The sequence below is a fragment of the Mirounga angustirostris genome, unplaced genomic scaffold (assembly GCF_029215605.1).
Source record: "Mirounga angustirostris isolate CCGP_5_RB_7025 unplaced genomic scaffold, mMirAng1.0.hap1 SCAF_7, whole genome shotgun sequence".
Taxonomy (NCBI): Eukaryota; Metazoa; Chordata; class Mammalia; order Carnivora; family Phocidae; genus Mirounga; species Mirounga angustirostris.
In genome coordinates, this window is record NW_026991715.1 from 125,688,554 (window position 1) to 125,712,875 (window position 24,322).

At 43.3% G+C, this 24,322-nt stretch overlaps 1 long non-coding RNA gene across 1 annotated transcript; it reads right to left on the reverse strand.

Annotated features, from left to right (window-relative positions):
* Positions 1-8,093: 8,093 nt before the first annotated feature.
* LOC135365446 (uncharacterized) lies at positions 8,094-23,498 on the reverse strand. The gene is made up of 3 exons (XR_010413329.1): positions 23,131-23,498; positions 9,526-9,736; positions 8,094-9,309 (listed from the first exon to the last, which is right to left on the reverse strand). It is a non-coding gene; the product is annotated as an uncharacterized LOC135365446 (long non-coding RNA).
* Positions 23,499-24,322: the final 824 nt, after the last annotated feature.

The window sequence follows — 24,322 nt, forward strand, 5'->3', positions numbered from 1 at the left end:
TAGGATACTAATTAAACAAAGGCTGCTCGATTCCATAATATGTTTATACTATAGTCAAGCAGCTGTTGAATAAATGACATGGATATGTGTTAATGTTCCCCTGAAATATGGCTAGAAATGGCTCTACAATTCACTGTTCAATTTAAAAAAGACAAGTTGCAGACCAGTGTATATAGTAGAAAAATTATATGACTTTGCATCTTCATAGGAAAAATATATGGAATGATAACACCAAACTGTTAACAATGGGTAATCCCTGGGGAGTGGGGTCGGGAATGAGGAAGGAGCAGAATAGGATGGAGGGAGTGTCTATTTTCTACTTATAAAATTCAGGATTATTTGAATTTTTAAGAATAAGCATGTGTGAGTTTCAGAATTAAGAAACTAAAACTTTCTATATATTAACTGGAGCAAGAATTGAAACAGAATTCTGCCACGAATGGAGACCACATGCAGCGTTTGAGGGCCATTTGATCTAGTACTCCCAGGACTCCCTATTCCACTCACATGTCTCAGATTTACCTTGGCCAATGCCCCCGGAGCTTGCCGTAGGTGTACCCGAGCACCTGAGTGTGTGACAGCTAGACAGTGGGCAGGGTTGGCAAGCATCCGCTGTCTGCCATACTTTGCACCCCTCCTCCTTTGCTGTAGGCCTGTCAGGTTTATCATCACAAATAGGAATTCACGGTGAGGAAGGAAGGTGACGTGGCCTGGATAAGTGCAGTAATCCATTAGAAAGCATAGTGGACGACCCAGTTCTGCAAACTGGAAGAAGCTTTCGAAGGTTCCCCAGACCTCGAGTGGGAGCCCTGGTCCCTTGAGAAAGCCTGGTCCCCATAGGTTGACAGATCACTGTGATTTCCCAGCAGGCTGGCAGAGGACATCAGGGACATCTTGAACCTGTGCCAGGCTGGGGGCTGTCAACATCAAGGCATGATCTGAGTCCTGGAGGGTGTGGGCTACCAGGTCAATAGCTAAAAATCAGGTACAAGGAATGAAGTTACCCAGAATGGGCCACAGGGTGGGGAAGTCCTCTAAGAGTCTTCTTGAAGGTCAGTGTCCAATAAGACCTGGGGTTGGGGCTGGCCCTGAGTATGTAGGGAAAGGAGGGGCCCAGGCTCTGTAGGGAGAGAAGGCATATGCAGAATTGGCAGCTGCAGATGGCCTGAGAGGTGGGGAATTTTGCCTCTTCTGGTTTCCAATTACCCCAGCTTCTTGCAAAAGTTTTCTTGAAAAAACTGAGCTGAGTGTGGGTGTTGGGGTGGGTAGGTAAGAAAGGAATGGCTTAATGAGCAACTGAAGCCGCCATACATTACCATCAGGACTACATTATTCTTTTTATTTGGAATCCTGAAATGGTGAGTATATAAAGACCTGGAGGGCTTAGAGAGTGTTGGAAAAACCATCACATAACTGCTATTTCAAGAGTCCAGCACATGCAGTAGTGCCCTGAACTTCTGGCCTTTCTGGTGACTGTTCTTTTCTGTCATAATCTCCAATCACCCTCACTTCCAGCCACTCTGGCCTTGTCACTGTTCCTTGGACATGGCTCCGGGCCTTTGCACTGATTCTTCTCTATGCCTGGACCCCTTTTCCCCAAGTTAGCTACATGCCTCACTTCTGCACCTCCTTCAAGGCCGTTCAAAAGTCACTTTCTCAGGGAGGCCTAACCTGACCATCCTATTTTAGATTGCACTCCAAATTTCCTTTACTTTGCTTCCCCCTCTGCCATAGTGATCATTGCAAAATTTACTTAGTTTTTAATATTTATTGCCTACTACCCTTCTCAGCCTCCTTCTTACATCCCAGGAAGTAAACTCTGTGACTAAGTATAGTGGTGGGTGTTTGTTTTTTTTCTCTTGGTCTGCTTTGTTTATTGACAAACATCCGGTGCCTAGAACAGTGCCCAACACAAGAGTTCTGTAAGTATTTGTTGAATGAATGAATACACCGTAGTACAAGTGGTAAAGGACTTGGGATCCTTTGGTCATGGAATGCTGCCCGGATATGTAGAAACAATTTCCGAAGCATTTCCAAAGACCTACTTTCTTTCTCCTCCTTCCACTCCCAAATCCCTATGGATTTAGGTCTTGGCATTCAACCCAAGAGATACGATTGCTGGCAAAAGTTGAGTGAAACAGTTAAGAGCATGGGTCTGGAGTTTAAGAGACCCAAGTTGGAACCTAAGCCTTTCCACATACCAGCTGTGTGGCTCTGGGGAAATTATCTTCTCCAAGCCTGAGAATGAAATTTGTGTGTGAATGCATAAAGCCTGGCCTTAAATATGCCATTAAATGTGGTAGCTTATGCTATCAGTGATGGAGATGGACGAAAGAAATGGGGCAATGTATTTTAAAAGGGCAGTTTCCCCCATCATAGTCATTTAAGCTGCCTTAGATGAAAATATTGGGGAAAACCCACCACATTTCTAGTTAATTTAAAAATATCAAGAGATTTTTAGTAGATTCCGGGTTTTTCCTTCAATAAGGTGAATTATTTTTTAAAAGCCCAAATAAGCACAGGGTCTTGGAGCGGAGTAATGTCTTTGCGCCTCGGATCTCCCCCCCAGGAAGGTGCACAGAAACCAGGAGCTATCTCACTCATGCCTGGGATGCAGCACACGGAACCAAGCAGACAATCTGCGTGGTTCCAACATCTGGAGCCACGTTACCAGTGCAGATGGAAAACAGCAACATGCAAAACCTGTGGGTTCAGCTGAGGGAAGCCAAGGCAGAAAGAGCTGGATAAAGTGGATGGAAAGGGAGCCAGAACCAAACCCAGGCAGGTGGCTGTGGCAGCTTTTCATCCAGCCCGTGGCTCCAGGTGGAGACAAGGAGATGGGAGCAGACAACTTAGGGCTCCCTGGACCAACCTTCCCTATCGGAACTAACAGCTCAACAGCCCAGAAGAGGGCTTCAGGGTGGCCTCGTACTCTTTTTCCTGACGCCTGCCCCATTGCTTGGCCTCTTCCCTAACCTGCCTCCCCCTCTCCCTTACTAGTTTTTCTCGGAGGCTTCTGGGAGCCTTGCCTCAAACATACGCTTGTACCTGAATCATTGACCCCGGGTTAGCTTCTGGGAAAACCCAACCCAACACGGAACGTGGCTCACAGCTTCCGTTTTTTAACAACTCTTGAAAGAATCTGATTGGCCAGCTATGGTCACATGCTCAGGGGGCCTTTGATTGGCAGCTTCTCCTCCATTCCCTTTCCTCCCCCGCGCCCACGTGATCTGATCTAGCCCGCCCGCCAGCACCGCTGTGGCCCTGAGGAGGCGTTGGCGAGCACCGTCCCTGCCTCGCCTACACACGTTTGCAAAGTGTGGACATTGCTACGAAGGAAAAGCACCGGGTGCAGTAAGTGGGAGGGGACACGGCAGAGGAAGTGCTGTGCTCCCCGGCCGCCATGTGCAGAGCAGGTAGTAAAGAGGGCAAGAGCGGAAGGCATGGCAGGAGAGCCGCTGAGAGGGCGTGGCTTGCTCAGAGGGGTGACCCTGGAGTCGGAGAAAGGCGGGAAAAACTCAGAAACCTTCCAAGGACCTCCCCTATTGTCTTGGAACATGACTTCATTCTCGCAAGTCCCCGTGATAGCCCTGGGGCAAATGGAAAGACAAAACAGAACAAAACGAAAGGAAAACAAGAAAAACCACATTGCAATTGGCTAACATTAGGAAACTTCAGGAGAAGCAAAAGGAAACCAAGGAGCGCCCTCTAGTCTAAAGATTCATCGTGTTCATCGTATTTAGTATTAAATACTAATACCACCCCTGTTCCTTAGTTTCAATGCAGCCATTTGCTGTTTGGAACTTGTAATAGAGAAGGGTTTCTCGGCTTCTGAAAAATATTGCCTGAATAAATGTCACACCTTGGCATTTCCCCATATTCCCGTTATTTTATTCCTTTGGGGTATTCCGAAGGATGAACTCGTCTGTGAATCTGATCTCCGTTTCTGATTGTGTAAGTGGTAGCAGTGGTTTTTACGTGTTTTTCATGAAATTATTTACATACGAGACAAAGATAGCTCAGAAATATAAGCTCCTTCACCATCTCTCCACAATGTAGTGTGAAAAGATAGTGTCCATTTTGTGGAGACCCGGTAATTTGGGGTGGCTAAATCATTACCCCAAACCGTATCTGGTGCTGCCCAGGCCTCCTTTCTCTGCAGACAGTTAACAGGGCTGCTAACCTTGGGGCAAACCCCCGCCCTGATCCCACTTCCTCTCAGCGCAGCCATGGGTTTGCCTGGGGGTGCGAAGCATAGTGAACCAGGCTTGTTTCCAAGCAGTAGAAGGAACTAGAGCGGCGGGGGAACTCCCCAGTAACTCGCCCACGCCACCTGCTAGGGCTGAAGAAGAGAGGTCTGAGGCTTTGAGAATATAACTGGCTGGTTCGAATTTGCCAGGCCCTTCTTCCATTTAGCACTTCACTGAGCTTATTAACAAATATTTACAGATGACATTGCTTAGACTACAAAGGTGTGTCCATGTTTTGTTTGTTTGCTTGGGTTTTTTTGTCTTGTGTATTTTAGGTCTTCAGAATCCGTCAGGCACTCAAGCGCCTTGGCAGTTTTAGTTCTCTTTCCCAATATGCCCCTGTCCCCCAGCGCTCAGTTCCTTTAATTGCTCCTCTTTTTTTTATTTTCTTCTTCTTTTTTAGAAAAAAATGACTTTCCCCCATCCCTTAACTGCTATTCCACTTGTATTGTTCTTCTCCCCCCCCCCCCCCCAATTAGGCTGTGTCCTTGCCCTTCTTGCCTCTCCTTTCCCTTTCGTTTTTTTCCTTCCTGTGCTCCCTTGTTATATCTCATGAACTCAGAAATTGCCCTCCAAATACCCTGGTATCACCATCTATTCGGTGGTAGGGCTGCTCCCACTCTGCCTTGGAAGATGACATTTCCCAGAGTGTTCCCCATAGAGGCTCACCAGTCTGACCCAGATAATGCTACCAGTTAAAATAACCCTGGCTCAGGGCCCATGGGACTCACCAGTCATTATGCTGTATTGGAAAGTAAAACTGATTTGGCAGCCTCATTAGATTATAATCAACTCAAATCTTCCTTCTGGCTTCTCAGAGCATAGCATGTGTCCTCGGGAGCAGCAGAGGGGAGAAAATCACTTCTCCTCCCCAGCTTTCTGTACTTCTTCTAGGCTCTTGGCTCAAATTAAATATTTGTTCACTGGCCACCATGCCTATCACCTTAAGTGGGTTTCTAATGTGTTTTGGAAGCTCCGGGGAGCTCCAGGAGAGTATCTACTGTCTTAAGAGTGCAGTTGTACAGCCCAGAGTACAATTGTATAGGCCAGTGGATGCTGGGCCGAGAAGTATGAGCCATATTAATTACCATAATAATAGTAATAATAGCGGCTGCTTACTGGATGCTTATCAAATACCACACCCTTTTCTATATTAATTCATTTAATCTTCATATTAATCCTATGAGCTATGTACTATATTAACCCTATTTCAAGTGGAGGATGTTGTGGCACAGAGTGGTTAAGTAACTTGCCCAAAGTAACAGTTAATAAGTGGCAGATTCAGGATTGTCATCAGTATCCATGCCCCTCAATATTTTCCTGTACCTCAAGGGCAATGATCAAGGTATTACTGGAGGTAATAGGGAGCTACAGAAGGTTGGTAAGTAGATTGCATAAAAACAATGATGCTCAGGAAGAGTCTTTTGGAGCAAGGGAGAGCGATTGATGGATGAGTCAAGGAATCTGATAAGAGCCTCTTCTAATATATCCTGGTATGCAAATATTAAAGTCTGAATTAGAGTCAAAGCAGTGAATATGGAAAGCCATAGATGTAAGAGATGGTATGAAGGATTTATTTGAACTAATTTGGGACACAAATGGAAGAGTGTGGCCTGGAATGTTCTGCCCGGAGAGAATGATGGGGTCATGGTCAGAAGTGGAGGTGGCAGAAAGGGCCTCTGGCTTGTGTGGCCCTGAGATATTGGGTTGATCAGTTTTCCAAGCTGCAGGGATGAAGCATCCTCCCACCTCCCCATATTCCATCCCTGAAAGGAAGGATGCTGATGTGGATTAGTTACACTCAAGGGGGCCAGGATGCTAGAAGGTGGGGCTCTTGCTGGGAGGAGTGAAAAGATCATAGACAGAACCACCCTGCACCCCTTGTCTTTCCCAGGATGATGGAAAGTCAGGTTCCAGGCACCTCCAGGCCTGAGATCCCCTAACGCCCTGGTGGGTGAGGCCAGGGGAAAGATGCCTGGAGGGTAGCTCAGAGTAAAGGGGTACTCACGTTTTTATACACTCCCATACTTCCTTCTCTGGAGGGAAAATGGTAAAATGTGAGACTCAGGAACATGGTGGGGTCTGGGGAGAAAAGAGCCAAGTAATAGCCTATTCAGACTGCCTTACTTCTAGGTCTGGTTCTAAAGTGGGGGTGGGGAGAAGGTCCTCAAAACTTAGCTCCCCAGGGTAGGGCTAGGAGTTTGATACTGAAACTCCAGGCTGTATTGGAGACTGTGTATTTGCCCTTGATCAGTGTCCCCCATAATCCAGAGCAGAGGTCATCAATGGCGTGGGATTGAAGGATGCAGTATTCATTTTTATCAACCACGATAATGATACTTCCTTTGTCTAACCAGTTTAAATCCTCTTCTCTAGTTCTTTGGTGACCTAGCCTGCTTATGTTTTCCCATTCCAATAAGACACCCAGTGGTGATAAATATCCTTGAAATATTTGGTTCACAAACTAAATAGGAGCTACAAAAAATAAAGGCATCTCCCTCTACCCTCTGAAGTATTACGGGAGCCTGATAAAATGATATATCTGAAGCCCTGATTTAAAAAAGCTCTCATTGCCAATAAACAAATAAAAACCAAGGGCTATGAGAATGTTAATAATTTGGAGATGTAGGTGGATGTATCAATATTCTTGAATAACACATGTTCACACTTCATCTTTTTAATTAACAAAGTCCTTTTTCTTGTAATTTCAGCTGGAGTGATCCCAGGGTAAGAGAACAAAACTTGGATTTATGTGACTATGATTTTTTTTTATTTCATCACTGAATCCAAATAGTGTTTTCCTAGTGTGAAAACAGATGGCAAAGACTTTATTTGTGGTCAAGGGCATTATATATGAGAGTGAACCTTTCTTCAACAGGCAGATCTGAATAAATTCAGGAAGTGATTTAAGACATGTCATGTCTCATGGAATGTGATCTATACCAGGTACTTTGATTAACAAAATTTAAACACTCAAACCCAGTGAATCAGAGAAGCTAATTTTCATTCTGGCAAATCATGATTTTTTTTTTTTTTTTTTTGCCATTGAGTATGTGCCTGGAGATCAGGACTGTCTGGAAAAACTCAGTCTGTGAGTCAGAGTATGCATGTTCCTCCGTCCTTGCTGAAGAGTGTCTTCTGAGCTTGTTTTCAAGACCTCATTTGGTTTAAAAGAAACTATTTGAGGAGATAACTAAATTCTGGCTTGCTGTTAACCTTCTTAGTCTATACATTATAATTTTGATATCTCCAACAATGCAAAGTTTAAATGGGGTATTCTCCTTAAAGGATGTTGGAAGCCATAAATCACCTCACAAATTATAACACACAGCTTTGATATAAAGCCAAATGTTTCCTACATTCCCAATAGGAATTAGACAGTTGGGGTTAACTCTTCCCTGCTTCCATAGTATAAACTGGATAATTATAGTTTTGGAACCAAAATGGGATACCTGCAGGAGGTTATTAAGGGCCATACACAGATGTGGGAAATAGCTGGAAATATGGGTTGGCAGTGACTTAACTGTCATTGGTTATTCTTGGGGCATTTTCCTCCTGAGTTCATCAGTGAATTTCTTGGATTGTATTTTCTTGATTTTTCTTCTCTTCTCAGTTTTTCACCCCCATCAGTACATTGACTTGAGTATTCATGTACTGAAGGAAGATGAGGTGCCACAGTGCCAGAACTGGCCTGGGGGGTCTGAACTGGACAAGGCAGAGGTGATGTCCACTAATAAAATTTTTGCTTGGCAACGTAGGGCATGTAAGTCCTCATAGATCTTGGGGGTCTTGAACTTTAGTGGGATGAGAATCTCCTGGTTAACAGTAACCTTGTAAAAAACCAAAAACCAAATTCTGTTACATTAAGTCTGGGTTGGATTCCAGGAATCTATATTTATAATCATTCCAGGGAATTCTGCTGCAGTTGGTTGAAAGGACTGCAGTTTGAGAAACACTGCAGAGAGTCCTAACTCCATGGCACCCTAGTGCTCAAGAAAATTGATTACAGTTATTAAAGTCACTACTTTTCTTTTGTTTTAAACTTTAATGAAATTTAAAAAAATTTTTTAAAGTAGGCTACATACCCAGTGTGGGGCTTGAACTCATGACCCTGAGATTTAGAGTTGCATGCTCTACCAACTGAGCCCGCCAGGTGTCCCCCAACTTTTCTTTGTGTAGGAGATAACGTCCTTCTGTCTCAATAAGTGAATGAATGAATGTGGCATTGTCTACTCTAGGAGGTTTAATGATTCTGATCCCTTCCTTACCAAGTTTGGGAGATACAAGGTGAATGGATATTCCCAGTGATGACATGGTCTCGGTGACCAAAGTAGCAGTGTGAGAATAAAGATCCACGCCTTCAATACCTTACACTTGAATCACTTTTTCTGAGTTGACTTGTAAATCAATAAGAAACAACCAGAGTCAGCCAATTAGTAAATAAACACAAAAACAGGGAGCACAGAGGATGACATAAAGCAGTGGGGATCTAGTTCATCCTGTAGGAGCAGTATTAAGAGTGACAGCTCAAAGAGCTGTGAGTTGGGTTTCAGAAGCGATGTGATCACAAAGGAGGGGGCTTCTCAGCCTCAAAATGCTACTGTGTGGCTTCCATAAATGTATTTAGATCCCTGTTATTCTGGGGTCTGACATGTAAAAGTTACAAGTGGGGCTCAGTGTAGAGAGCATTGAAATGTGTTATGTGGCCCCCCACAGTTTACTTTTGGCAGGCCCTTGGAGAGAAATGGAGCCTTGGCTCTCAGACCTTACAGGTAGTTTGGCAAATGTTTCATGTGTACCGACTGTGTGCTCAGCATTGAGCCCAGAGCCATGATAGTCCTGACTCATGTTCTGTGTTCATTACCAGCCAGACAGCTGCCTTGTAGTTCTCAGAGCCAAACTGAAGCTGGCTTGAAATCCTTGGGTGTAGCATACAGACATCAGCAGCTTTCTATGTTCTGAGTTTTCACTCTTGCTTAAAGGGCCAACTCTGTCCCCCAACCCGGAGAGATTGAAGTGCCGACTCATTGCTGCAGGTCACTAATTTCTCGTTCCAAAACTGAAAAACCAACAACAACAAAAATACGAAGACCACTGAGACACTTGAGAAAGAGGTACCGAACCCCATGCGTTAAATAGTATGTGGGAGAAAAATATGTGGTAAATGGGGCAAAATATAGACTTTGGGGTCCTTAGACTTGAATTCAGATCCTGATTCTGTCACTTCTTGTTCTGTCCAAGAAGTTTCCTCTTCTTAAAAAAAAATTCTACTTACCTCGTCAGATTTATGTGACAATAATATACAAACACACATAGCACAGTAGGGGCACATAGCAGGGACTTGGGAAATATAAAACGCTCTCTTCTGCTCCTTGCCCTCATATTCTGAGTCTTTGGCAAAACCTCAGATCAAACACACAGCACATTTTAGTTTGGACCTTCCAGAGATGAGTGTGCTTGGGGCCGAAGGCCTGTGTCAGAGTTCTCTGCAAATTGAGCATAAAATACCAGAAATCAGAAACCATTATCTCTCTAAGAGATTGTTTAAACCAGGGTTCCTTCCAGAAAGAGGAACTGGGACAAGGGATTGTATGCAGGTCCTTTGGGAAGTGAGCTCTGGGAACTGGAGTGGGGGATGGGGAAAAGGGAAAACAAGGCAAGAGGGGAAGCCAGTTCATACAAAGTGTGTTATCGAGTTTGGTCACAGCTGTGGGAAACTGGGGCCTGTTCCTTCTGGGACTGAGTGCCATGACAAATGCCTCTCAGAACTGTCCACTCAAGGGACACAAGTGGGGCAGGCATCTGCAAGCTCCCATCCTTGACTGGTTAAGGATTGCCCCCACATGTTCTCTCCCTCACATTGCCAGGATCTCACAAGTCCTGGGTGGTTCCCATAGGTGTCCCAGACCAGGTGTCTGAGAAGCCAATGCAAACCTGCAGCAGAAGTGAGGTGTACTCCAGAAAATCAGAGTAAAATACTGGTTCGGAGCATGTGAAGTGGACATGACCAAGTCCAGTGCTGGGATCAAAAGAAATGCCAGTCAACAGGAAAATGAGCAAGTGTGTTTCTCCTTTCAAACCTCAGATACCTCTACTATTTACAAAAGTAGCTGTTAGGATATTCTTCAATTGCCTCCATGTGGCATTATGCAGCCTCACTGGTCTCTTGGTTTCCTGAACTCTAATTCATGTACAGTCTCAGTACTTTGTACTTGATGACATATTCTCTTGGTTGTCCTCCAGTTTCTATACATGTTTTAATCATGTCCCTCTTCTTCACAAGAGACACTTCTCTTCTTGAGTAGCTTGGAGGGAGCTTTCTAATTTTTTTTTTTTTATTATTCCATCAGTACATAACTGTGCTCACCAAAAACCTGTTGACTTGAACTCACTTGATAGATAAGTCCTTTCTTTAGTGAACAAGGCAGTAACTTCTTTGATATCAGCTATAGCAACTTCTGTCTAGATATTTCTCCTGAAGCAAGGGAAACAAAATAAAAAATACACTATTGGGACTACATTAAAATGAAAAGCTTCCTCATAGCAAAGGAAACCATCAACAAAACTGAAAGACAACCTATAGAATGGGAGAAGATATTTGCAAATGACATATCTGATAAAGGGTTAATATCCAAAATAGATAAAGAATTTATAAACTCAACACCCAAAAAACAAATAATCCAATTAAAACATGGGCAGAAGACATGAACAGACATTTCTCCAAAGAAGCCATCCAGATGGCCAACAGACACATGAAAAGATGCTCAACATCACTCATCATCAGGGAAATGCAAATCAAAACCACAATGAGATATTACCTCACACCTGTCAGAATGGCTAAAATCAACAACACAAGAAACAACAAGTGTTCGTGAGGATGAGGAGAAAAAGGAACCCTCATGCACTGCAGATGGAAATGCAAACTGGTGCAGCCACTGTGGAAAAGAGTATGGAGGTTCCTCAAAAAGTTAAAAACAGAACTACCCTACAATCCAGTAATTGTACTAGTGGGTATTTACCCAAAGAATACAAAAATACTAATTCAAAGGGATACATGCACCCTGATGTTTATTGCAGCATTATTTACAATAGCCAAATTATGGGAGGAGTCCAAGTGTCCATAGATCTCAGAATGGATAAAGAAGATGTGAGATATATATATAATATATATATTATATATAATATATATATATTATATATATATAATGGAATATTACTCAGCCATAAAAAAGAATGAAATCTTGCCATTAGAATGACATGGATGGAGCTAGAGAGTATTATGCTAAGCAAAATAAGTCAGAGAAAGACAAATACCACATGATTTCACACATATGTGGAATTTAAGAAACAAAACAAATGAGCAAAGGGGGAAGAAAGAGAGGCAAACCAAGAAAGAGACTGTGAACTATAGAGAACAAACTGATGGTTACCAGAGGGGAGGTGGGTGGGAGATGGGTTAAATAGGTGATGGGGATTAAGGAGGGCACTTGTGATGAGCACTGGGTGATGCCTGGAAGTGTTGAATCACTATATTGTACACTCAAAACTGAGATTACACTGTATGTTAACTAACTGGAGTTTAAATAAAAAGTAAAAAAAAATCCTTTCTATAGAAGCACAATCTTTTTTTTTTTTTAGGGGCTTATGGCATCTTACTACTTCCTAACTACATCAAGACCCTCACCAATTAATGGGCCTTGGAAAGCAAGTCTACAACGAGGGGCAGGGAGCTGGGAACACAATGCCAGTGCCTCAGGGTGTTGTAAGGGTTTCATCAGCAATTCATTCTGCACTCTTTGTATTTGGTTTCATTCCAATTGCTTCACAGCCAGTAGCACTCAGAAGGGACATATATTTAGACTAGACTTCAAGCCTCTTGTTGAAGCTTTCTGTATATAGTGAAACACAAATGCACTGGTCCTTTCTCTGCCTATCCTTTTCCCTCTCTGCTTCAGTCCTGCCCAGCTGTAGCTACCTTGTAAGTATGAACAGTAACTAGGACCCAGGTGGATCACCAGGAAACTAGTATTTGTTGGATTCTTTTAGATGGCAAAAAAGGAACAGATCCAAGTTACCTTCAGTATTCCTTAGTGTGAACTTGGAGCCACTTACATGAGGTCTATTCATGGCTGCTACATTTAGCTGGGCAGGTTGTGCACTGCACAACTCTCAGGCATTCACATCATCGTCAGTCTGAAGGTGAACCTGGTGGAGTACAGTGGATAACCTGCGTGGCCACAAATAGTGACCCTCTATGTCTGAAGCTCCACTCCAGTTCTATTGAATCAGAATCTCTAGGGAAGGGGTCCAGGAATCTACATTTTAACAAATTTCACAGGCTTCTCTCAACACTAAAGTTGGAAAATTACAGGTTAGGAGATAGGTTTTAAAAGAAAAAGATGTACTGGTAGGGAAGTAACGTGGGGAATTACCTCAGCACCTAAGCCATCACTGGATCCTCTGCTTCCCAGGCTTATATGTTCAGCTGGCTTCATGAATACTCAGTGAATAACTGCCATTCAGAATATGGTTGCCCTGTTAGTGATCTGGTCATCTTTTCAATGTCTTTCAAAAAGGCCTCTATCGCTTTCTTCGCTGTGTGTTTTTACATTCCAACTTTCCAAGAGAGAAGTTCTGATTAGGCTGGGTTGTCACCACTTAATATGGAGTGCTCCAATTAGGTAGCATCTATGATGACCTATCAAGTCATCTCCTTGGCAATAGTCTTGCTCATGTTCATCTTATGTACATGTGGTTGTCTCAGTCCTGGGCACTCATTTTTGGATCAATGACTGTCAGCTATAGTATCTTAATAAAGAAAGAACTACCCATGACCACTCTCCTCTGAAGGGAGATGGGGGCATAGCCAACATGTAGTACTTCACTATTCGTTAGGACAGGAAGGGAATGTAAAGACTCAATACACCATCTATAATAAGAGTTATATGTATTGGGTACCACCTTATGCCAGACATTTTTCTGAGCACTTGAATAGCGTTCATAATTTAACCTTCAAAAGCAACTCTTTATGGTAGATGCTATTATTATCTTCATTTTACAGACTAAGAAGTTGAGGCATCGAACTTGTCCAACACTTTGCATATGGTGGAGCCATAATCGGAGCCCCCACAATTTAGCTCTGAAGCCATTGCTTTTTTTTAAGATGGGGGAGAGAGAGAGAGAGAGAGAGAGAGAAAGAAAGAGAGAGAGAAAGGACAGAGGGAGAGGGAGAGAGAGTCTTAACCCATGCTGAGTGCAGAGTCCCAGGTAGGGCTTGATCTCATGACCCTGAGCTGAAACCAAGAGTCGGATGCTTAACCAACTGTGCCAGCCAGGTGCCTCTGAAGTCATTGCTTTTGCTTTTTATGATTATGTTGGGGTCATGATAGAGGATCGTGTGTGTGTGTGTGTGTGTGTGTGTGTGTGTGTTGGGGGTAGGACAGTAAAAAGAGGGAGAATGCAATGCACAAATTAGGTCAGCAAGGCAGGCGTATGCGGAAGCCTCCCTTGGTGCGTGTTGGGGAAGGGAGTTGGAAGCAATGACAGGCAGATGCCACAAAGGGACAAGACACAGCTGGGCTTTCCTTGAGGGCCAGACAGGGTTCTAGCAAGAGATCCTGAGGAGTTATTCTTACTCCTGCCCTGACTTCTTAAAAAGGAGTATAAATGACATCTAATTGTCCATGGTTGCTTTTAAAAATAAAACCATAGTAAACACCTTCCTTGGAGCCATTATCCTCCATCTTGTGCCAGTTCCTCGGGGGGGGGGGGGGGGCTAGCATTCCTTGATAGAAAAGCCTTGAGAGTTTAGGGTTAGACAGGAAAGTTTGGATCTGACTGTGTTTAACGAAAGAAAGTGGAGGGGCTTATACCTGCATTGCTGAGGAGCATGAAGTTTGTAGCAGGGATGTGGAATGGAAGACTCTTCTACTCTGAAGAATGCACTTAATCCATGCCCAGAACAGCTACTAAGCTGTAATCAGTCTCCACTCCAGGTCGAGGCAATTATTCTAGTGTTTCAGGAGGAATTACTACAATAATGAGCTCCATTTCCTTTCTTTCCTTTTTTGTTTGCAGAGAGATCTGGTCTGCTCGTGGCAATGTATCCTACTTGCTTGCAATGGACTGCCTCCTAGATCCTTAACTTTGTAAGTAAAACAAGTAGTCAGTGAAGAATCATTTAGGGGGCTATATGGGTCTTGTCAAGGTATCCTTGGTGGTTCTGAAATGAAACCTTTTCACAGGAAGTAACAGGGGAGACTTGAGAATAAATTGGCTATTTACTGTCATTCCCAGGTTACGACCAGTTTCTGTAGGTCAGGATTAATTTTGCATAGTCCTGACTGAAGACAGGGGGAATGGACAGGATGATCTTTGCCCTCCCAAATTCTGAGCAGGCCAGGGAGCTGTGCAAGTTTTGGGTTCTGGCCAACACTTGGCACACTGTGTGAATTGGGTATTTATATACCACAAACCAATAGGTCTTGGTGCTGAGAGCAGAATTTGAAGGAGGGGGCTATAGTTCTCTGGGTCAGTTGTTCCTTTGAGAAACACAAAGATGTTCTCTGTTTCAGGCAAAACAATTACTCCAGAGACTTTGGGAGTTTCAAGACAACTGAATGCATGATAAGAAAGGGGATATCTTGGAGAAGATAGACTGTTCATCTCTACTGGGATTCTTCTGTAAGGCACATTATTGACTTAAAGGCAAGAGGCCGTGAAAGTGTGACTTTCCTTAAGACAGTAAACTCTCTATTTTCTCAAGTGAATGGAAAAAAAGGGGTGTATTGGTTCCCCATATCAGTTTCCAGAAATGAGTATATTGTACAATGTACTTCATCTACAATGCTACCAAATATAATTTATTGTTACTCAGATGATTCAGAAGACCTTCTGGCATCTCATCAAGATAAACAGCAAATATTTTGTGCTGCAGCTGTGTGGAGGAGACATTACCCAGTGACTTCTAGCAATGAGTCAGAAAAATAAAAATAAGCGCCTTTCTCTGTTACAACATATTCTAAGCCAATCATTCAATCAATTGGAATTTATAGTTTATCTGAGACTGTTGAGGGATTATATAGGTATGTGGAGAATATAAAGAAATGTAAGCAGTGGACTCACTGGTTGCAAACAGTTACATCTACAAAAGTTCTTTGTCAGAGCTTCAGATGAGAATTTAGTATTTGGGGTTTGTGATGGGTTTGTTACTAGCTCTGCTCCTACGATCTACTCCACCTGCCTTCTAATATGCCTTCTTGCACTCTAGTGGCTGGAGAGCCAAACACCCCACTTCCCAGACTACCCTACCCTCAGGGCTCTGGCTGTGATTTAAGTCCTCCCATTATGTTGCACTGGTGCAATGTTTCAAAGGGAGAAATGAGGCAGAGGCTGGGTTTTTGCTGTTTCTGTTTTTTCTTCTAAAAGTTTGGTCATGGAGGTATATGAATTTTCTGCAGCAGCATTAGCAGAAGTTTGTGGGTGTCAAGAGGCAGGCACAGAAAACTCATTTTGCAAGTGAGGATTAGAACATGTCTGGTTTGGTGTAGCAGCAGCTTCCTGTCCATGAAGGCCACTCCACTGTGCTGGCTTCTGGACTTTGGCAGTCATATTCTTTAGGAGATGGCAGCTTCCTAATCTTGGGAGAACCAAGAGCTCCCTTGGTGATCCAATTCTACCATATAGTTTTGGGAGCCATTTCTGAAATGTCAACCTAAATCCTTGACTCTCCTAATGATTCAGTGAGCTTTTTAATGCCCTATAATAATTTTTTTTTTCATTCTTCAACTTGCTAGAATGGCTTATGTTTTCGGGAACTGAACCCTGTCCATGACTGTGATTGGTACCAGGAGGGTTATAGGCAACAGACTCTAAAAAAAAAATGGAAATTTGGATTTGTTTTTTCCTGACTTGATGGGGTTTGAAAGTAGCAATGATTATGATACCATTAGAATATGGAATATTGGCAGTATAAGACATGGAGTGGTGAAATAGTGACTTAAAATATTGATCACTTGGAATGAAGTGCCCAGTGAGGCAAAGATTTTGGTAGAGTGCCTGCTGACCATCATGGTGAGATTAAGGAATAAAAGGTCTGTGGAGTTGGGGGGCTGTTTTACCTACATCGGAGAACTTCAAGAAAGAAAATGATATGCTCAGGATCTTAAAGTTATTGGCATGAGGCACAATGAGAGGATCAAGAAGCTTCCCTGACTTTCTAGAAGTATCATTTATTTCATGTAGTTGCAGGGCTGATGCATTCTAACATCAAATACCATTTGATCCTGTGGGTTGATGATAAAAAGACAATCTAAACTCATAGAACCACTAGGTCTTTTATGTAAAACTTTGGGTATTGATTGGGAAGGAGTGGGACCCTGAGAACTGGGACTATTTGGTGGATTCAGCTGAACCTACCAAGATCCCCAAAATTCCACTGAACCTCCATTGCCAGTAGAAACATCTTGTCCTTCCCTGTCTGATGAGGCTGGTCCAGCTTTGCTTAGAGACTCTGTAATGACCTTACTGAGGTAGTTTCCTTGCAAGAGGATGTCAGTTTTCTTCCTGCCCCTATATCCTACCACTCATTGTTCTAGATCTGTAAGTAGTCAAACACCAGTATGTCCTCAGAAGGACAAGTACAATGTCTAGCTTATGAGGCAAATGTTTACATACCCAAGGAATTGCAAAACTTTGCTCATTTGTATCAGCAAAAACCTAGGGAACAGGTGTGGGAATGGATTATGAGAATCTAGGCCAGAGAGGAAGAAACTTAACTTTAAATCTGGCTTAATTTTTTTGGTGTGTGTACATTTCCCAAAGACTCTGGGTTCATTGTTCTAGTACAATGGTAATGGTTGTACTTCTTGGCCTGGCTGAATGACTGGAAATGGGACTCAGTGGTGGCCTCCATGGAAGGAAATTCAGGTGTCAGAAATCCATGGTATAATGTAGGGGGAGGAATCTAAACACTTAAGAGAAAGAACTATTAAAGTAGGTATTTCATATATGACCCAGTAACTCACTAAGGAGGCTCAGAGGGTGCTCTTTTCACTAAGGCATTGAGAAGCAAAATTGTGAGAAATATATCCTTGAAAAGTATTGCAGTGGAGTCCTCTCTAGGTTAGGGGTAAAGACAGGATGATGCTGAGAGATAATGCTCTTGAAATGGGCATTTTGATTGCAGTGGATCTGTTGAGATCCTGGAGTGGCGAAGGACAAGTAGCAACAAATGGGAGATGCAAGGTTGAAACAGCTTCTGGTAATAGAGCTGGGATAACTAATTGGGTAGTTGATTGGTCATGAGTAGTTAACGGATCATGAGGTTTCCAGGAATGAATAGATGGCTGATCTATCAGGATCGCACTGGACACCGTCAGACACACTGACCTGGTTTGTGGATGTCTGTAAGCCCCTCTTTCCACAGCCTGACAGCATTTCCTCATAATTAGATTCAGGTATGCATTTTTGGCAGGAATATCACGTAACTAATATTGGGCCCTCAATGAAAACACCAGGAGGCACATGATATCAATTTTTTCCATTAAACTGAAATTTGAGACTGCCCCTCATCATCTGGGTACCATAGGCAAATGGACCAACAGGCAAAAGAGGGGTCATTATCAGGTCAGCTGGATGATTGAGCCCGGTTATCAAGAGGAAATAGGATTGCCATTATACGGTGGGAGCAGCGAGAAGTATTTTTGGAATGGAGGGGATTCTCTGGGGCATTTCATGGTAGTGCCATGCCCAGCGGTAAGAGTTATATTAAATTATATATTTAATGTGTATTGATCACTTGGAATGAAGTGCCCAGTGAGTCTACCTTTAATGGAAGACTACAGAAGTATATTCAGGATCCCCTAGTGTTTAGATTCACCAGGAATGAAGATCTGGGTGACTCACCCAGCTAAATAACTTGGCCCAGCTGTGATGCTGACTGAGGGCAAAAGTAACTTACAAGGGGCTGTGGAGGACAAGAGTTATAAGACTTGCACCTGAAACTGGAACTGTCATAACCACCAATGATCTCTTCCTTGCTCTGATATGTAAACTTTATATAATTAGCCATTTCTTCCTCCCTTACCCTGACATTTTTGTGTATGGTCTACCAATGGCTAATTTTACAAGTTAATTTCTGTACAATGAATATCCTGGTGGAATTGAAACTGAACGGGAGAAGGAATGACTATCACCCAAAGACAGATGCAGAGATTCATGGAAATTTGGGTCTCCTCTTTTGAGGGGAGGGGAGTACATTTTTTTTAGTACAGGGACAGTTAAGTTATTATCGTTTGGAGGTTTAAATATGGAGAGAATGTCAGTATGGATGTTGACGACCCAGAGGAACAGTCTATGGCATTTATGGTGGATTGGTGCTCAATATCCACTTAGGCTTTCTTCCGTGAACCTTCATAATCTGCAGAAGTTGGAAAGTAGAACATTTTACCCAGACTCTTGCGGCTAAGATTTTGGAGGTCATGCAAGCTGGGCCAATCAAACACACTTGCACAAGATTTGGAAGGCAGAAGAGGAGTGGAGGCCATGCTCTGCTGTGCTTGGTTTTTTCTAAAAAGCACAGTCACAGGGGAATTTTTTGTTGTTGTTGTTTTCCCCGTGGCAGCTTTACCCCATAGGTACCAGTGTCCAGTAACTCAGTTGGTTTGAGTACTAAGAGGCAGAACATTGGGCCCTCCCTTCTGCGGGTTTGTATGCAAGCCTGCGGCAACTTTCTCATGAGGGCAGGCTCCTCATTGTAGCTGCTTCCTGATCACGGCAGAGGCAGAAACTCCTTTGGAGGCTCATTCCTGCATTGTGGCTTTTTTGTTCCTGAAAGCTTGACTTGCAGGCTAGTTCTTCCGCTTTCCCAATGATACAGGCCTTTACAGTAGCCTGTAATACGTATTTTTCTTGCTTAAACTAGCTACAATGGACTCTGTTCCTTGCAAGTAAACCCTGATCTCTATACATAGGGGTTTAGGAGCCCACTGTCCTGGGCCAGTCAATGCTTTACACGAGGAGCAAGCAAAGTTCAGGTGTGGCTTGTTACTGCTGGTTATGCGCCCTATTTACTCTGTAGAGAAATCTGTCAAGAATTACAGTTTATGTTTTTTATTGCTCTTTCATCTGCTTTTGATTCTAATAAACAGTATGGTCTGAAGAGTATGAGACCAAAAACTGCAGAGATACAGAGGGGTTAATGAAAACATGTCACAGCCTCTCTATGACAGTGGTTCTCAAACTCACCTGCCCATAAGAATCATCTGGGGAGCTCTAAAAGTTTCTGATTCCTGGGCTGTACCCAGATCCACGAAATCAGAATTTCTGGGTGTGAGCCTCAGGATTCAGTATTTTGGAAGCTCCGCAGGTGATTCTAATGTGTTTTCAAGGTTGAAGAACCAGTTAAGTCTGGGAAGAAAGAGGAGAATTTTCAGGTTATGTAGGAGTTGCAATTGGGGAGAAATAAAATACTAGGAAAGTAGCAAATTTACTATCTCATAGTCAGAAATCCAAAATGGGTCTCAATGGACTAAAATCAAGGTGTCTGTAGAGTCGGGTTCCTTCCCAAAGGCGCCAAGGGAGAATCTGTTTTCTTGCCTTTTCCAGCTTCTAGATAATGTCTGCATTCCTTGGTTCTTGGCCCCCTTCCATCCTCAAAGCCAGCAAAGCCTGGCTGAGACTTTCTCATGATGCCCTCTCCCTGATTGTGACTGTCTTCCTCTTCCACTTTTACGGACCTTGTGATTCCATCAGGCCCACTAAAATAATCCACGTTAGTCTTCCCCCGCTGAAGGTCGATTAGCCACTTAATTCCACCGTCAACCTTAATTCCTACGTGCTACGTAACCCAACAAATTCACAGGTTCTTCATGTTAGGATGTGGATTTCTTTGGGGGAGCATTATTCTGCTTATTATAAGAAAATAAGGGACAGGGACACTGAAGAAGAGACAGCCTAGGGATTCCTTCCTCACACTTTTTGAATCAGAAGAGGCACTTGGAGGGTCCAAGTCACTCAAAAACTATCATACTATTAATTCAGATGTAATGGGAAGCCTGGTACGCTGTATATTCATACAGGGTTAGCCAGGATGGGTTGCTAAGAAATTAGTTAGTAATTTGGGGTTGTTTGGTTTTGTTACTTTTCACCCAGGTGCAAAATTATATTTCAATGATTTGAAACTTCCGTGCAATCACCTGGATGCCTGGCTATAGATAACAGAATCCAAATATGCAAACCTTCTAGTTCACTGATCTGTAGCTTTTTTTTTTCTAAGATTTTATATATTTTATTGACAGAGAGAGACACAGTGAGAAAGGGAACACAAGCAAGGGGAGAGGGAGAGACAGGCTTCCTGCTGAGCAGGGAGCCTGATGCGGGGCTCAATCCCAGGACCCCGGGATCACGACCTGAACCGAAGGCAGATGCTTAACAACTGAGCCACCCAGGCACCCCTGATCTGTAGCCTCTTGTTAGGAGCCAGGAGGGGCTTGCCACACACAGGTGGTCCTGTGAGCTAATTGTTTTTCTCTTTTTAAGAGCCGCTTGACATTAACCATTCTAAAATGAAAATTATTCTTTTGGCAGATATCTTTCAAAATTTATTGCTCTGTATCTGGTAACTGCTGCTGCAGGCTAATTCCTGTAGTTTCTCTAGGGGCACCTTGTGCCCCTAATTCATCCAGGCAGGTTCACTGGAAAGCTTTTGCTCATGAGAGTATTGCTGCAAATTTTTTTTTCGTTTTTGCCCTTGCTGAATGATTGGTAACACCTGCTTTAGGCAGAATCCGTTCCAAGAGCATCAGAGCCGTGATCCACCGCAGAGAATGCCACAACCTTACATTTATTTGTTGCCGTGTTAGAGTAGACCCAGTCTCCTGAGGAAATTCCTGGCTTTGCCACAGGTATCCAACACATGCTTATTTTTTTTACCACTTCTTCATTTCATCTTAAAATGGGAAGCACCCTTAACCAGCATCTTGGACTGTCTACACCCTGGGTCTTTGGAAACCAGTCATCGGTGTGTCCCTGGGGCCATACTAAAAGGGATGGGGTGGAGTTAGGTTGCAGTAATGGAAATCAAGTTGGATATTTCCAGCTCACGGGCTACCCCCAGTCCAGACTCACAGGATCTTCGACCTTACCCTTCTGTATGCTCTTGCCCTATAATCGGCCTTGTGATTCCAGGGACTCCTGCCTTTCTCTTCTTTCCAGGCCTGAGCTTTGCTTCATGGGCCCTGCCTCCTAGGTTGCTGCGCTGGCTGCCTGGGAACCTCTCTCTAGCTAAAATTGAGGCAAAATTCTAGGCTCTCTGTAAGCTGTCTTGGGCTTTCCTCAGTCTCAATTTTCTATTTTTATTTTGTCCCTGCTGCTGATTCCTTATTCTAATTTATATTATGTCATAATACTATTGTATGGGTTCTTGCTGACAAGCTCTTCAAAACCTCTAAGCATTAATACAGGGCACAAATGAGTATACAAGTATACAGAGTAGTGACACTCATGTGTCACTACTCCCCATGGAGAGACTGGTGATGAACATCAGCTGTGTATTTTATCCTCTCCATCGAAAGCGGTGGGGATGATGCAAACATCACCTGTTTCACTATGTTGATCAAGGGAGGTCTTGGTTGCCTAAGTCGGGAGAGGGGAGCTTTACCCAACCAGGCAATTTCCCAGGTATTCCAGATAGGCAAATGGTCCATGAAACTACCACACACCAGGATTTAATCTTGGGACCGAGTAGGTGGAAAACATGATCACCTGAGTCTTTCATTTTTGAAAAAAAAGAAAAAAAGGAACTAAATATAGCTAACTGAATTTCCAGTCTTGAAAAATGTTTTCTGGCATAAATTTAAAATATACCATTTTAGCTCAATTGGCAGCATCTAACAATCAGATTTGAAAGAAAAAGTCATTTTGGATTGTGCATCTAGGGTAGAAGTTAGGCTGAGGAAAAAACTTGTAAAAACTTGTAAAACTTGTCTGATGCTTGGTGTCTCTTTTTCTCTCCTGGTTCTCCCCACCTCTCCACCGCTTACAGTGCCTTTCGCCTCATTTTTCCTCCTCCCTTTGCCTAATACTGGATGGAGTTTCCCTGCGGGCCCCACGGTTGTGCTAATGATAGCAGTAGCTGCTATTTGTCAGGCCTTTGCCACTTGCCAGGCGCGTTGCGAAGTACCCTTGGATACATGACCTCAGTCGTTCCTCCTAGCAGCCCTCCAGGAGGGTGGGCATATTTGTATAATGAGCCTGGTCAGACATGGTGCTTAATTCCTCCATTAGGTCCTTTGTCAGCACTCCAAGTAACAAACTTATTGGTATTCTTGACCTTTTCATGCTTGGCTTAAACTACATTGGTAAATATGATGCTGGTTACAGAAAGGAGCCAGCAGGTGGACTGTGAGGAATTGGAGTTATGCTTTACATATATTTTTAATCCTTTCCCTGAGCAGTAATCACTGGGTGGTAAATGAAAGTCCTGGGAGATGTTGTTCTATTGAAATGTAACTGCTCCCTTGCCCGTGCTTGTTTTAATACTGGTAGGGAAGCATTAGAGCCTACAATGTAGGAAAGTGTTAAGTTTTGCATTAAACTTTCCTAGTAGGCTCCCTCCCTCTCTCTCTCTCTCTCTCTCTATATATATATTATTAACCGTCATTTATAATACTTAACCATACAAGAAAAACAAAAGTACCAAGTCTCTCTACTGGGTATTTCATAGGCAAGACGTTCCAGGCTGTCTCTGGAACGTCTGACCATTTGGGTTGGAGCCAATGAATCAGGAAAGCATGGCAGGTCCACCGAAGCTGGTTCTCCCCCCCCAGTTCCTGGCGTGTACATCACCTTCCTACCTTCCTCACCGCCCTGGTGAACCCACCTGTGTGCAGAGTTCTCCAGAGTTCTGCTTCCCATGTAAAGACCTACGGTTGCTTTCAAAGCCAGGATCTGGAGCTCTGGGGACCAGCACGTGTTCCCCAGTCAGGCAGCCGCGTTCTCATGCAGGGGACCAAGCCAGCTAGTTGGGTGAGAGGACACCGAGGGAGCAGAGTTTTGCATCAGACGCTGCAGATCTTTCATCATGTTGCTCTAACAATGTGGCTGGAACAGCCCCAGCTGGAGACTGATGCAACAGGATGGAAGGGGCCCGTAGCACTGGGGGTTAAGTTGCCCTTGCAGAAGGGAAGATGGGAAGGGAAGTTGAAAACAATATCTTGAGGCACTGAATTTAAATTACCTGCTGTGTATTACCGGAGACCATCCCACATCTTTTAAGACGAGCTTCAAGGAGATATAGTTAAGTCCCTCAGAGGGTAAGTGATAGGGATGTTAGAGATTCATCAGAAGATAAGCCTTTCTTAGTTTTGCCAACCTGCATAAGATCTGGACAACAGTGGGATTCTTGTTATTGTCATTAATTTGTGGATGAAAGCTTTAATGTTAAAAAATCCATAACTTATGGTTGTGGGCTGAATAAAAGCCCCCAGAGATAATTGGTGCTATTACCTGGAACCTGTGATTGTTTCTTTATTTTTGAAAGATTGTCTTCACGGGTGTGATTGAGTTAGAGCTCTTGAGGAGGAGAGGTAATCCTGGATTATCCAGCGGGCCCTACATAATCATAGCACACTCCTTTTTAGAAGGAAATAGGGGGAGATTTGACATACACAAAGGAAGAAGAGAAAGCAATGTAACTATGAAGACAGAGATTGGAGGGGTGTATCCACAAGCCAAGTAATGCTGGCAGCCACCAGAAGTTAGAAGAGGCAAGGAAGAGAATTTGCTTTTGAGCCTAAGGAGGGAGCATGGCCCTGCTGACACGTTCATTTGGACCCAGTGATACTGATTTCAGATTTCTTGCCTCCAGAACCGTGAGGGAATACATTTTGTTGTTTTAAGCCACCAAGCACGTGGTAATTTGTTAGAGCAGTCAGAGAAACCTAATACACTTACCTAACTTGAACCTAGTGAGTTAGATTCTTAAGTCATAAATATAGATCTCTCTATTGAAAAATATGTCAGAACCAATATGTGCTTGTAGAGAAGAAGACACAGGAAGTTGGCAGCCATGC